Below are 13353 nucleotides of genomic sequence, written 5' to 3'. Positions count from 1 at the left end.
ACAAAAATAAATCCTGGTGAGCATGGGGTGGGGGATGAGGTAGAAGCAGCCAAGATGCTAATCAACATATGAATGGATAAAAAGGTGGTATACTAGCAGAGTATTATTAAGCCATAAAGAATGAAATTATATCACTCTCAAGAAAATGGAGATCATCATGTTAAGCAAAATTAGTCAGTTTCAGAAAGACAATTATCACTTGTTTTCCCTAGGTAGGATCCAAAAAAGATGAATTGAAAGCAGAAGAAAGACTACTATTAGACAAGAAGAAGAAAATAGGGGGAAGGAGAATTGGGGAAGAACAGAGGGTAGGTAACAGGGAGCATGAATTGGGGAAGAACAGAGGGTAGGTAACAGGGAGCATGAACAGGAACAAACTACAACCATGTGTGGAAATATATGCTCAACAAAAATATGAACATATAATCACCAAATGATAGGAAAAGGAATTAATAAGATTAATAACCAAGATTGCAAAAAATTAAAATGTCAAAAACATCCAAAATTAATGACATACCTGAACCAGCAGTAAATTATTATAAATCCACTTTGACATTCTACTAATGGCTTTCATGACAGAGGCTTGAATTATACCAAAGCAAATGCATATATATAACCGTGGTACCTTGGTATTTACTCAAGATTGGTTCCATGGATAAGGGACGCTCAAGTTCCATGTACACAATAGTGCAGTACTTGCACATAACCTATGCACATCTTCCTATATACTTTAAAGAATCTCTAAATTACCCAGTATAAATGCTATGGAAACAGCTGGTATGTTATATTGCTCAGGGAATAATGACAAGAAAAAAGTCTGTACGTTTCAGTACAACTGCATTTTTCCTCCCAGAATATTTTGATTTGTGGTTGGTGACTCTTCAGAACCGGAACTTTCAAGGTTACAGAGAGTCAGTTGTCTGACACAAAGAATCAAGGTCTAACGCGCCAGTATACAAATCATGAAATACCACCACAGTGTCAAAATCCTAGCATTACATCCCAGGTTATTTTTATGTAACAGAAACACTATGAACTGAAAACTTTACTTCAGAGAATTAGTGAAACAGGAAAAAAGATCGCCTCTGGAATCAAATAGCTGCGCTTTCAAATACTCAGTCCAGACAATAAAACCAGTTATGTAATCTTTTTTTTTAAGACGGGGTCTAATCTTTCTTAAAATTTTTATTTGTTTGTTTATTTAGGGTTACCAGGGATCGAACTCAGGACCTTGCGCTTGCGAGGCAGCGCACCTCAAACACTGATTTTTTTTTTTTTTTTTTTTTTGGTACCGGCGATCGATCGGGTCCTTGCGCTTGCACAGCAGGCGGCGAAACCACTGAGCTAAATCCCCGGCCCAACACTGATTTTTTTTAACATGAAAAATTTAATCTGTAACTTAACGTTTTTTAGGGCCAGGCCCAACATTGATTTTTTTTAACAAGAAAAATTTAATCTATAACTTAACGTTTACTAGGGCCGGGGATTTAGCTCAGTGGTTTCGCCGCCTGCTGTGCAAGCGCAAAGACCTGAGTTCGATCCCTAGTACCAAAAACAAAAAAAAAACCAACTACTCAACGTTTACTCTATTGTACAAAATGAGTTTGTATAAGTACAATTCATATTAATACATCATAACATAAATATTGATACTCTTACTTGATTTGCATGATATAACTTTCTTCTGCATAGGTAAATTTAAAAATTCAGGATTCCAGTGGAGTTTTTCATGATCTGATTGAAAACCCCTCGTATTTGCTCACAGCACCACACTTTCCAAAGGGATTTCACACTCACTTGTTATTTAATCTTCACAGCAATCCTATAAACTAGGCACACAAAAAGTTCAACCTATAGTGTACAGGGGTAAAATTAAGAAAACAAGCAATTTGCCAGAGATTACATACCTAGTTAGTGGCAAAACTTACTACTATCATCAGTACCCACTGGCCCTCGTCTGACAACTCCGCTACATACAGGAACTATTAAATATTAGCACAGAGGTGATTAACGCCAAGAAGTTCTCATTTTTAAAAAGATCTTCTATGCAACAAATCTAACCTTGTCTTTACTTACACTGTTTCATAATTAAATGGACAATTAAAATGTCAAAAATAAAGTGAGGAAAAAAACCCAAATTAACCAATCGGATAATCCTCCCAAAAAACTGAGTTTTTAAAAAATGAGTAATGTTTGTAGCACATAATGAACACATTCATCACGGGGGACCTGTATATGTACACAACACATCTCAATTTCTTTTTAGTTTTATCCCTTTCCCCCTTTCCCTCCAACCCTTCTCCCTCCCTATTTGTTTTGTTTATGGTACTGGGGATCGATCCTTCCTATTTGTAAAAGCTGTATTTTCACTTTTTCTTCAATTTTTTCTTTTTCCTTTAAATCCCATTTCCCTTCCTCCCCTCCTCCCTCCCCCATCTCATTCCCCTCCCATCTGGACAAATTCTTCCTACTTCCTCATATCTATCCTCTATTTTGCTCATTATTTATACTTTGTATTTCTCACATGAGAGAAACACTGTGATACGATATTTAAACTTAAGAGTGTGCTTGATTTATTTCACTTGGGATTATGGTCTCAAGGTGAGTCCATTTACCAAAAATGTCCCAAGTTTATCTTTATGGCAGAGTAGTTTTCCACTGTATATGAAAACCACATTTTCTTTATCCATTCATCTGTTGATGGGCATATGGGCTGTTTCCAAGATTTAGCTATTAAAAGTTCTGTTGCTATAAACACGGGTATGCATGTATCACTGTGGTATGATGACTTTAACTTAAGAAGAAACCTAGAAGGAGAACTGCTGAGTCAAATGGAACCTCCAGTTTTAGTTTTTCAATCTCCATACTCATTTCCATGATGTTGTATCAACTTACATTCCCACCAGCAACAGAGAAGGGTTCCTCTTCTCAGCCTTGCAAGCATTTGTTATTCATAGATTTCTTGATAATAGCCACTTTTTTTTTTTTTGGGTACTGGAGATCAAACTCGGGACCCTGTGCTTGCACAGCAGGCAGTGAAACCACTGAGCATTAAATCCCCAGCCCAAGAGACCACACTCTTAAGTGAAATAAACCAGACACACATGTTTAAATACTACATTGTTTCTCTGGTGTGAGAAACTGAATGTGGAAATAAGGACTGACATGTATAATGGATGTTGGGAAACAGGAAGAAAATGTTCAAATGGGAAGGAGAACAAAGGAGGAAGGAGGGAGAAAGAAAGAAAAGAATAAGAAAAAAGTGAAAATAGAAGAAAAACATGGAAACAAAGCTTTTGTACACAGGGAGAGAAGGGGGCTTGAGGGGGAGGAATAGGATAAAATATTAATAAACTAAATGTTTCCTCTTTAAGTTGCAGATGTCAGATATTATAGGAAAGTGACTAAGACAAAATCTATCTCAAAAAAACTGAAAGCTTTTTCTCTAAGATCAAGAATAAATAAGCAAGGATGCCCACTTCCTCCTCTTCTGTTCAAGATAGCTTTAAAAGTCCCAGGAATTAAGCAACAACAACAACAAAAAGAAATGGCTTCCCAATTGAAAATAAAGTAAAATTACCTCTGTTCACAGATGAGATTTTATATCTACAGAATCCTAAGATTCCACAAAAAATCCGTTACAGGGGCCGGGGATTTAGCTCAGTGGTGCCTCCACCTGCCTCGCAAGTGCAAGGTCCTGAGTTTGATCCCTGGCACACACACACACACACACACAAATCTGTTATAATAAAGGACTTCAAAGTAGCAGTATTTTTCAAAACACAAAAATGAGTTGTATTTCCATACACTAAAAATAAGCAATCATAAAAGTGAAATTAAGAAAGTTATTTATTTTATAATACTACACCGAAAGATAAAATACTGGGAATTAACTAAAATGATGCAAGATTTATACAATGAAAACTACAAAACTATTTCAGAAATTAAAGACATAAATAAATGGAAAGACAGCCCTACCTCATGGACTAGAAGACTTGATATTACCCCCAAATCTGTAAGTTTAACGTAATCCCTACTGAAATCACAATACATTTTTGCAGACAGAAAAAAATTCATCCTAAAATTCATATGGAATATGAAGGGACTGGAATACCCAAAACAATGGGAGGGGTTAATTAGACTCACATTTCCTAACTTCAAAACTTATTACAAAGCTACAGTAATCCAAACAGTGTAGGAATGGTATCAAGACAGACATAGAGACAAATGGAATTGAAACTCCAGAAACAAATCCTAGCATACGTGACTTTCAGCAAAGATGCCAAAATCAAAGTGGGGGAAAAGATAGTATTTTCAACAAATGGTGCTAAGAAACCCAGATATTTACATGCAAAATAATGCAAATAGATGCTTACCTAACACTATATATAAAAATTAAGTTAACGTGGATCCGTAAGACCAAAAACTACAATACTTTTAGAAGAAAATTTAAGGCCAAAGATTCACAACACTGGATTTAGCATGAGCAATGATAAAAGTAGACAAACTGGACTTCATAAAAATTTAAAGTTTTTGTACACCAAAAGACACTATCGACAGAGTAAAAAGACAACCCAGAGAACCCTTTTATCTAATAAGGGATGAATATTCAGAATAAATAACTCCTAAGATTCAACAACAGCAAAAAAATTCAAAAATGGGGAAAGGAAAAAAAATTAGGGAAAGGACTGAATATTTATCTTGAAAGATATACAAATGGCCAATAAGCACAAGAAATGTTGCCCAACATCACTCAACCTTACGAAAATAAATTAAAAGTATAGGATACCACCTCATATGTAGTGTGCCACTACATATTTGAAAAGGAACCATGTAAAGCTCAGTGGTACAATGCTTGCCTAGCCCACATGAACCCTGGGTTTGAGCCCCAGCACTTGAGAAAACAAAATAACAAGTGTTAGCAAGGACAGATACTGTTGATGAGAATGTAAAATGACAGAGCTAGTGAGGATAACAGTATGTCAATTCCTCCCCAAAATTAAAAATAGAATTATATGGTCCAGCAATTCCATTCTAAGCATATACTCAAAAATGAATGAAAACAGAGTCTCAAAGATTTATGCACCATGTTCATATATTATTCAAAACAGGTAAAATGTGGAAGAAACAGTAAGGAAACGCATCAATGACCTACAACATGGATAAGCCATCAGAATATTACCCCAAGTGTAACATGCCAGTCACCGGCATGTGGTGGCACAAAACTGTAATTCCAACATTCTGCTAGGGTGAGGCAGGAAGATCCCAAATTCTAGTCCAGCCTGGGCAACTTGGCTGTTCAAAGAAAACCTGTCTCAAAGATAAGAAATATGGGGGTGGGGATTTAGTTTGATCCTCGGTACCAAAAAAAAATAAGAGAGAGAGATAATAGCTGGGGATATAGCACAGTGTGAAAAGCCCTGAGTTCAATTCCCAGTACCACCCCCCCGCCAAGCCAGGTATACACACAAAAAACAAGACAGTAATGTATGATTTCACTTACATGAGCTCTGTAAAGTGATCAAATGCATAAGACAAAGTATAATGGTAGTTTCCAGGAGCTGGAGACAGAGGGGAATGGAACTGTTTAATGGATAAAAAGTATTTTGGTTTTGCAAAATGAAGAGTCCTAAAGATGGATGATGCTGACTGCACAACAATATGAACATACTTAATGTCACGACAATGCATGCTTAAAATGGTTAAGATAGCCAGGCATGGTGGCACTTAGCTGTAATTCCAGTACTCCAGAGGTTAAAATAGGAAAAGCTCAAGTTTGAGGCCAGCCCAGGCTACCTAACAAGTTTAACACCAGCCTAGACCATATAGTGAGACCTTATCTCAAACAAAAACAGAGCCAGTGTGGTCACAAATGCCTGTAATTCCAGCACTTGGGAGGCTGAGGCAGGAGGATCCCTGTGAGTTCAAGTCCAGCCTGGTCTACAGAGTGAGTTCAAGGTCAGCCTGAACTACACAATGAGACACTGTCTCAAAATGTGGGAGAGGAAAAAAAAAAAGATACTGAAAAAAACTTACTCATTTTTTTAAAACCCCTGAATTTATTCTACAGAACTATATGACAGAAATGACATTAAGTTGACCCTTCCCCAAGTGCTGAGGACTGAACTCAAGACCTTTGCACTAAGGTACACATCCAGTTCTTTTAAATATTTGAGAGAAGGTCTTTCTAGTCACTAAATTCCCTGAACTAGGCTTGAAATTTTGATCTAGCTACCTCAATTTCCGAAGTGCTGGGATCACAGATATACACTACCACACCCAGAGTGACAAGATTTTTATTTAGTGCTATCTTCTTAACTAACCCAGTGGGCTTAAACTACATTTTCAGGGAACTTATTTTTTATACATACAGAGTACAGTCTCAGCAGAAATTTAACATTCATTTCATTAACATCAGTTTTATAAAGTGACATAGTGGCCAGACATGGTATTACATGCCTATAATTCCAGCACTCTGGAGGCTGAGGCAGGAGGATGGTTGCTAGTTCCAGGCCACCCTGGGACATGTAATGAGTTCAAGGCTAGCCTGAACTACATAGTGGGACCCTGTCTCAAAAAAAAAAAAAAAAAAAAAAAGAATAGCAGACAGACATACTTAATTCTCTACAACAGAATTAAATAAAAAATACATGAGCTATAAATACAGGTCTAGCCAGGCATGATGACACATGTCTGCAATCCCTGCTACTCAGGAGGCTGAGATAGAAGGATTATATGTTCAAGTCCAGCCTAGAAAACTTAGTGAGATTCTGTCTTGAAATAAAAAATAAAGGCTGAGGATGTATAATTTTGTGGCAGAGCACTTTCCTAGCACAAGGACGGGCAAGACCCTGGGTTCAATCTTCAGTGTGGGCAAAAAACCCAAAATCTACAGTCCTTCATCTGAAACTCTTCTTAAAATTTCAGACTTGTGGATGAGGATTTCCCTTGGTACAGAGTGAATGCCACAGTATTCTATTTGTCTTCCTGCCTATAACATGGGCATGTATACAGGTTAGCGCCAAATTATAGTTTCAAAAATACTAAAACACTATAGGCTATTATCTTTCAGCAGTAATTAAGATTTAAAATATTAACACTCCACTATAGACACAATAAATCAAACAGGATGTAATTAAAACAGACTGAACTATTCTAACAGATAATAAAATCCCATGTGCTAAATTCTGGCACTGCACACTGAGACCTGTGCTCTCAACTGCAGAGGAGTAACTGACAGCAAATCAGCCTCCTGCCAAGCAGAAAACTGGAGAGTAAATATGAAAATAACTGTTTTTAGCCGCTGGACAAACGCCAACACACGATCCTGTTCTCAGAAGGAAAGCAAGCTAAATCCCAAGAAAATTCCGTGTTTCTGTCTAGAGGCATTTTCCAGACAGCAGAATGTGGAGGGAGACCCACACAGCTCAGCAGTCTCACTAATCTGAGCAGATACCCACTTGAGAAACTGCTGGGATAGCTAGACTTTATGGGGCAGGGCACCAGAAAGAGAGAGAGGAAGCTTCTGAAATCTGCACACGCATCTTTGGGTAAATGTTACACTGGACAGATACACAGCAAGAGTCTACCAAACCCAGACACAGGCAAAGAACAACTACCAAGAAGCCTAAGCCTGACACTAGTGTTCACACATAGCTGGCAGGCAGGCGGATGAGAGCCAGTGTGCAACTGAACAGGCTTCATTAAACACTCCAGGATTCAGCAAAGACCAGAAAGCCCATTACTTAGGAGTAGGGCTCCTTGACCCACCTTTACTAAAGTTTAAAAACAAATCTTGAAAAGATCAAGCAGCTATGCAAACAAATTAACTGCCTACTGAACTAATCTTTTTAATAAGGAAAGTAACAGGATGCAGGCAGTCAATACCAGTATGAGAGTGACCACTGTACCCAAAAGCCCGGGATATGGGGAATGACTAAAAATGCAAACAGGCAGGAAATGGTGGCCCACACATGACCCACAGAAATAAGATATTAATGGAAACAAGTAGCAGTGACTTGGAGGAAGGGCAAAGCCTTTAAAACTAGCAACTATTACATAATATGTAAAGATTTAAAAGAAAACATTAATGCAATCAGGAAGTAGGAATCTAAACAGAAAATGAAATTGTTTTAAAATGAAAACTCTAAAACAGAAAATTACCTAAAATAAAAACCTAACCATATACACAGACTTAAAATGTCAGACACTACAGTAAATTTAAAGACACTGCAGAAAATACAAAGCGGCTGCCATGAACTTGAAAACAAAGTAACAGGAACTATATGAAATAGAAGCTTAAAGAGTAAATTGAATCTTGGGGGAGGAGGAAAGGTAAGGGAGGAGAAAAAAAAGAAAACAGAAGGAAAAAATAGAAACAAAGCTTACTGATATAAGGAGGGGGAGAAGGGTCAAAGGGGGGATGGGAAAGAAAAGAAGCAAGGCATATCATGTACATTTACAAATTCCCTATGATGAATGTTATTATGTATATCTAAAATGTATCAATAAATGTTTTGCTTTAAAAAAAACAAGAGAATCTCAATGACCAACAGAACAGTGTCAAGCGGACTAATAATAGTCTCAAGAATGCATGTAACTAGAGTACCAGGAGAGGCCAAACATGCTGGTGCACACCTGTAATCCCAACACTTGGGAAGCTCAGGCAGGAGCATCACAAATTCACGGCCAGCCTGGGTTACACAGTAAGCTCAAGGCCAGCCTGAACTATATAGCAAGATCTTGTCTCAAAAAACAAAGGACGGGGATAGGATAAAGACAAACATGGGGGAAATTATCAAACACTGTCAAATTATGAAAACAGAACCTACAGATCCAAAAATCTCAACAAACTTCTAGTTGGATAAACAAAACAAAAACCAGGGCCTGGGGATTTAGCTCAATGGCACCGCACCTGCCTTGCAAACGCAAGGTCCTGAGTTTGATCCCCAGTACCGGGGTAAAAAAACAAACCCAAAGATATATCACAATCCAATTGCTGAAAAGTAACAATAAGAAAGAAAAGAGTAAAAAATTATCAGAAAAACCTATTAAAAAGGTCTTTAAAAATTATCTCCACTTCTACCTTAAGAAATTAGAAAAATAAGCAAATTAAACTTAAAAGAAGTAGAACCAAATAATAAAGGTAAGAGTCAATGAAATAGAAAAAAAGACAAACAGGAAACCTACAAAACCAAGAGCTGGTTGTTTGAGAATAACGAAGGTAATAAACCTGTACCCGTCATGGATGTGGTCACGAAAGCACACTGCATAGCAGAGAGTAACTAAAGCCCTAGCTTTTAGAGCCAGAGAGGGAAAAAAGGCAGCTGGGGAATCACTCAGTAGATCACAGGAAGGCAGCCCTACAACACTGCTTATGAACTCCTGGCTTCATGCATGGATCTGATGCTGCTCACGACACTCAAGACTTTGAGAACTGAACTAAGAGATATCTATCTGTCCAGGCACCAGCCTGGCTATGGGGATAGGAGTACTCAGGGTAGATCCAAACAGGACTGCGAAGATTCTGAAAAATGAACTGATACTAGAACCACATTCCATTGGAGTTAGGACTAACTGAACCTAACTAGATTCGCTAAAAAAAAAAATTATCAGATAATCCAAGAATTTATGGACTCCGACATGCTCCACCACTGCGGAGCGCAGCATCCGGGACGCCAGAGGGTCCCGACTCCTGAGGGGGCCTGCATGCACTTCGCCAGCAGGACATGACAAATGGAAACGCAGATGCTTTTTGAAGAACAGTTTATTAAGAGATTACACCAAAAGCATAAACAATTCATAGGCCAAACCCCGAAGAAATGAACCAATAAGGATGTCTTTTTTTAAAAAAAGGCTGTTCCAGTGCAAGGTTCAAGGCCCCGTGCGCTTTCTAACGTGCTAAGCCCGAAGAGACCTTGATTCAACAACAAACCCTAATGGGTGATGAGCTTCTGTGTGCACATCAGTATGAATTTGTTGGCACATCTGAATGAAGGTCATGATCGTCACTTCTCAAATTCAGCACTGACTGGATGGAAGTCAGGAAACAATAGGAGGCAGAATGAACAGCAATCCACAGACCTTTTGCATCTTTTCTGGCCTTCAGCAGACGGAGACATAAAAAAAACAGCACAACCACACTGGGTGAGCAATTCATTTTAGCCTAAGCTTTTTCAAACATTCATATAACAGAAGATATAATACAGTCAAAAAAAGAATTGCTGGCATCACTTTCTCCCCACAAAATTACATAAAAGTGGACAAAACATTAAATAAACATTTTGTTATTAAATATAGTAACACCAAAAATCATGTATAAATTAGGAAATAAATGTAGAAACTATTTCAAAAAAAAAAGAATTTATATAAGACTTAGAGTCCTATATAAATCAAAATAATATTCAAACAGGAAAATCTCAATTTGCCTAAGAAAGACAATCAAGGGGCCAGGGATTTAGCTCAGTGGTTTCGCCGCCTGCTGCACAAGCGCAAGGACCCAAGTTCGATCCCCGGTACCAAAAAAACAAAAGACAATCAACAACTGCCAAGGACAGATGTGAGAAATATTGAAGGTTTTATATTAGTTATTATGAAAATGCTCAAGGCATCAGTAGTAAAACACTTTCGAGACACTTTGAGGGAAGGAAGGCTCACTATATGTGCTCAACAGCAGAAAACAGATTAGTATACTGGGTAGATAAATAAAACATCCAATCTGAAGAATACAGAAAAATTATCTATTTTTGAAAAACACAGTCTTAGGCATGTGTGTCACAGGAGTCCCAAAAGGACCTTCTGTTTGTCAATGTCACAGCTGGGCTGAAAGCACTAGGACACCACGCAAGCAGGGCACAATGTTAAGAAGGAGAACTTACAACAGTGGGAATTATTCCACTGATCATTCTAGAAAATTCTACTTTCACTAAGAATAGGGGAGTGGGGGGCTGGAGGTGTAGTGTAGTGGTAGAGCTCTTTCCTGCTACGCACAAGGCCCTGGGTTCTACCCCCAGAATCACAGAAAAAGGAAGAACCACCCCCCAAAAAACTACCTAATGTGATCCACTGCAGAAAAAAGTTCATTATCCTTTTTCAAATCCTTGTTAAAAGAGACAGTTCCCTAAAAGTACAGGTTTCTTGATGGGGGTGAGGCCATAACATGAACCAAGGCCCCATAATCAATGTAATCCCTGTGCACTGTAAATGTGGCCTAATAAAAATTAAAACTTACAATTTTAAAAAGTGGGAAAAAATTTTTTAAAGTGGTTTCTTACATGGAAAATAAAATTAGTCTATTGACATCAATAAAACGTAGTGACAAAAAATTTAATGAAATGAAGTCACATGCTGCATAACACTTCAATGGTGGAGGTCTTACGAAGTCATCCTGGAACTGAGAAATCCCTACATCCTGGTGACACCGTAGATACAGTAACATCACACAGGAATGCTTGCTCACGAGTTCCTGGTGACACTGGTGATAATGAACCTACTGTTGGACCAGTTGTGTAAGAGCGAAGCACATACAGTTCAATTCGGTACAATGCATTATGCTTAATAAAAATAAAACTGTTACTGGTTTATGTATTATATTATATTTTATCAGTATTTTATATTACATTCCTACTTACAAAACAGAAAGTTCACCATAACACAGTATACCATGCTATAGCACATACATCTTGTGTCTACATCTTCATTGCAACAAGAGGCCTTGGGTAGTGGCTCATCTATATCAGCTAAGTTTAAGTAAGTGCACTATGATGTTTGCACAATAAAGAAGACATCTACAACACATTTTTCAAAACATAGTCCCTTCATCAAGCTACGTATGGCTGTACAAGCAATCTAGATTGGCAGAAAGAGTACCTGATTTTCTTTAGTAGTATTAAATATACCTTTCCATCATTTTCCTACCACTAATGCAAACAACACACTTCCTCCCCCTAGACTGTCAAAGGAACGCAGTCTCAAACCAAGGTAAATGATAAAAGTCAAACCTGCTTGAAATGCCTGAGATTTCATCAACACAAACCAGTGGTTAGGGGTCATAGGTGGAAAAGAATGATCCAAAAATCAATAACTATCATCAATGTTAGGAGGTAGATTTTTTTATATCACTCTCTGTATTCTTATGTTTAAAATTATTCATAATTAGAAAGTAGAGGCTGGGCATGGTGGTGCACGCCTGTAATCCCAGCACTAGGGAGGCTGAGGCAGTAGGAATGTCACAAGTTCAAGGCCAGCCTGAACTACATTAACAAGACCTTGTCTCAAAAAAAAAGGAAGAAAAAGAAAACGAAAAAAAGTATGTTAGGAAAAACCTGCATAGATACATGCACAAAAGAACAATACACCCAAGACTTATGTATTTCACTGTAAACATTGTACTTCAATTTCAAAATGTTTTTGTAAAGAAAACAGAATCTCTAAAAAAAAATACCTTTAGCTCCCCTCCTAAAATTCTTTTAGCTGGAGGTTCCATGCACAAGTAATATGCTGTGTTTTTGTTATCTTATTTATCTTTGTGGCATATTGCTACAACCAGGAAAAAAATCCTAAGGTTGACTATTTGTTCTTCTGGTTTTACATTATATTTTAAAATAAGTTTGTTTACTCCAAAAGTTGAAAAATGAAGACAAAGTAAGACCCACTGCGGCCACACATAATGGCACACACCTGCAATCCCAGCAGTCGGGAGACTGAGGCAGGAGGATCACCAGCCTGGGCTACAGGGTAAGTTCAGGGCCAGCCTGAACTGCACAGCAAGACCCTACCTCCAAAAGGGGGGGGGGGGCTATCATGTATCTTCACGATAGCCTATCCTACCCATTTTTTTCCTCCGTTCTTCCTCAGCCCAAACTGGCTCTGCAGAGCCCATTTTCCCCCTACCCTTGTTTTTCTCCTACCTTTAATGTGAAACTTTGCCCTGGTTTTAAAAAAACTAATAATGGTCAACCCATTCTGGACCCCTCAGGAGCTATTCTTATTCCCCATTCTTATTCTCCCTTGCTATTCCCCAATAAGTTTTCCTACTCTTAACCTCAATTGTTCTTAGAATTCATCAATTTCAGGGAACACGAAATGTTGGGAGTTACACCCATCCCCCCTATATAATTGGGAGGAGTTCCACACTAAGACCCTTCAAAAAGATCATCTTATTATTTCTGCGTAATAACAAATGGCCTCTATATTCACTCGGGGGAAAAAGAGATGTGGCCACCCCTTGGCAGCCTGACATATAATGCTATATATTTCAATTGTATCTTTCCTGTAAGGAACAAAACAAATGGTCAAAATGGTCAGAGGTGCCTTACATTCAAGTCTTCGTGGTCCTCTACTGAGGGCTGATCT

General features: G+C 38.0%; 1 protein-coding gene across 3 annotated transcripts in view; it reads right to left on the bottom strand.

The window, feature by feature from the left end:
- The window catches only part of Naa15 (N-alpha-acetyltransferase 15, NatA auxiliary subunit), an 88665-nt gene that overhangs the window by 56545 nt on the left and 18767 nt on the right, over positions 1 to 13353 (bottom strand). The window lies entirely within an intron of this gene.

The sequence above is a fragment of the Heterocephalus glaber genome, unplaced genomic scaffold, assembly GCF_053883595.1.
Source record: "Heterocephalus glaber isolate CG9 unplaced genomic scaffold, H.glaber_assembly_v1.0 deba00001586, whole genome shotgun sequence".
NCBI classification, from domain to species: Eukaryota; Metazoa; Chordata; class Mammalia; order Rodentia; family Bathyergidae; genus Heterocephalus; species Heterocephalus glaber.
This window is presented reverse-complemented; position numbering and strand designations above follow the sequence as displayed.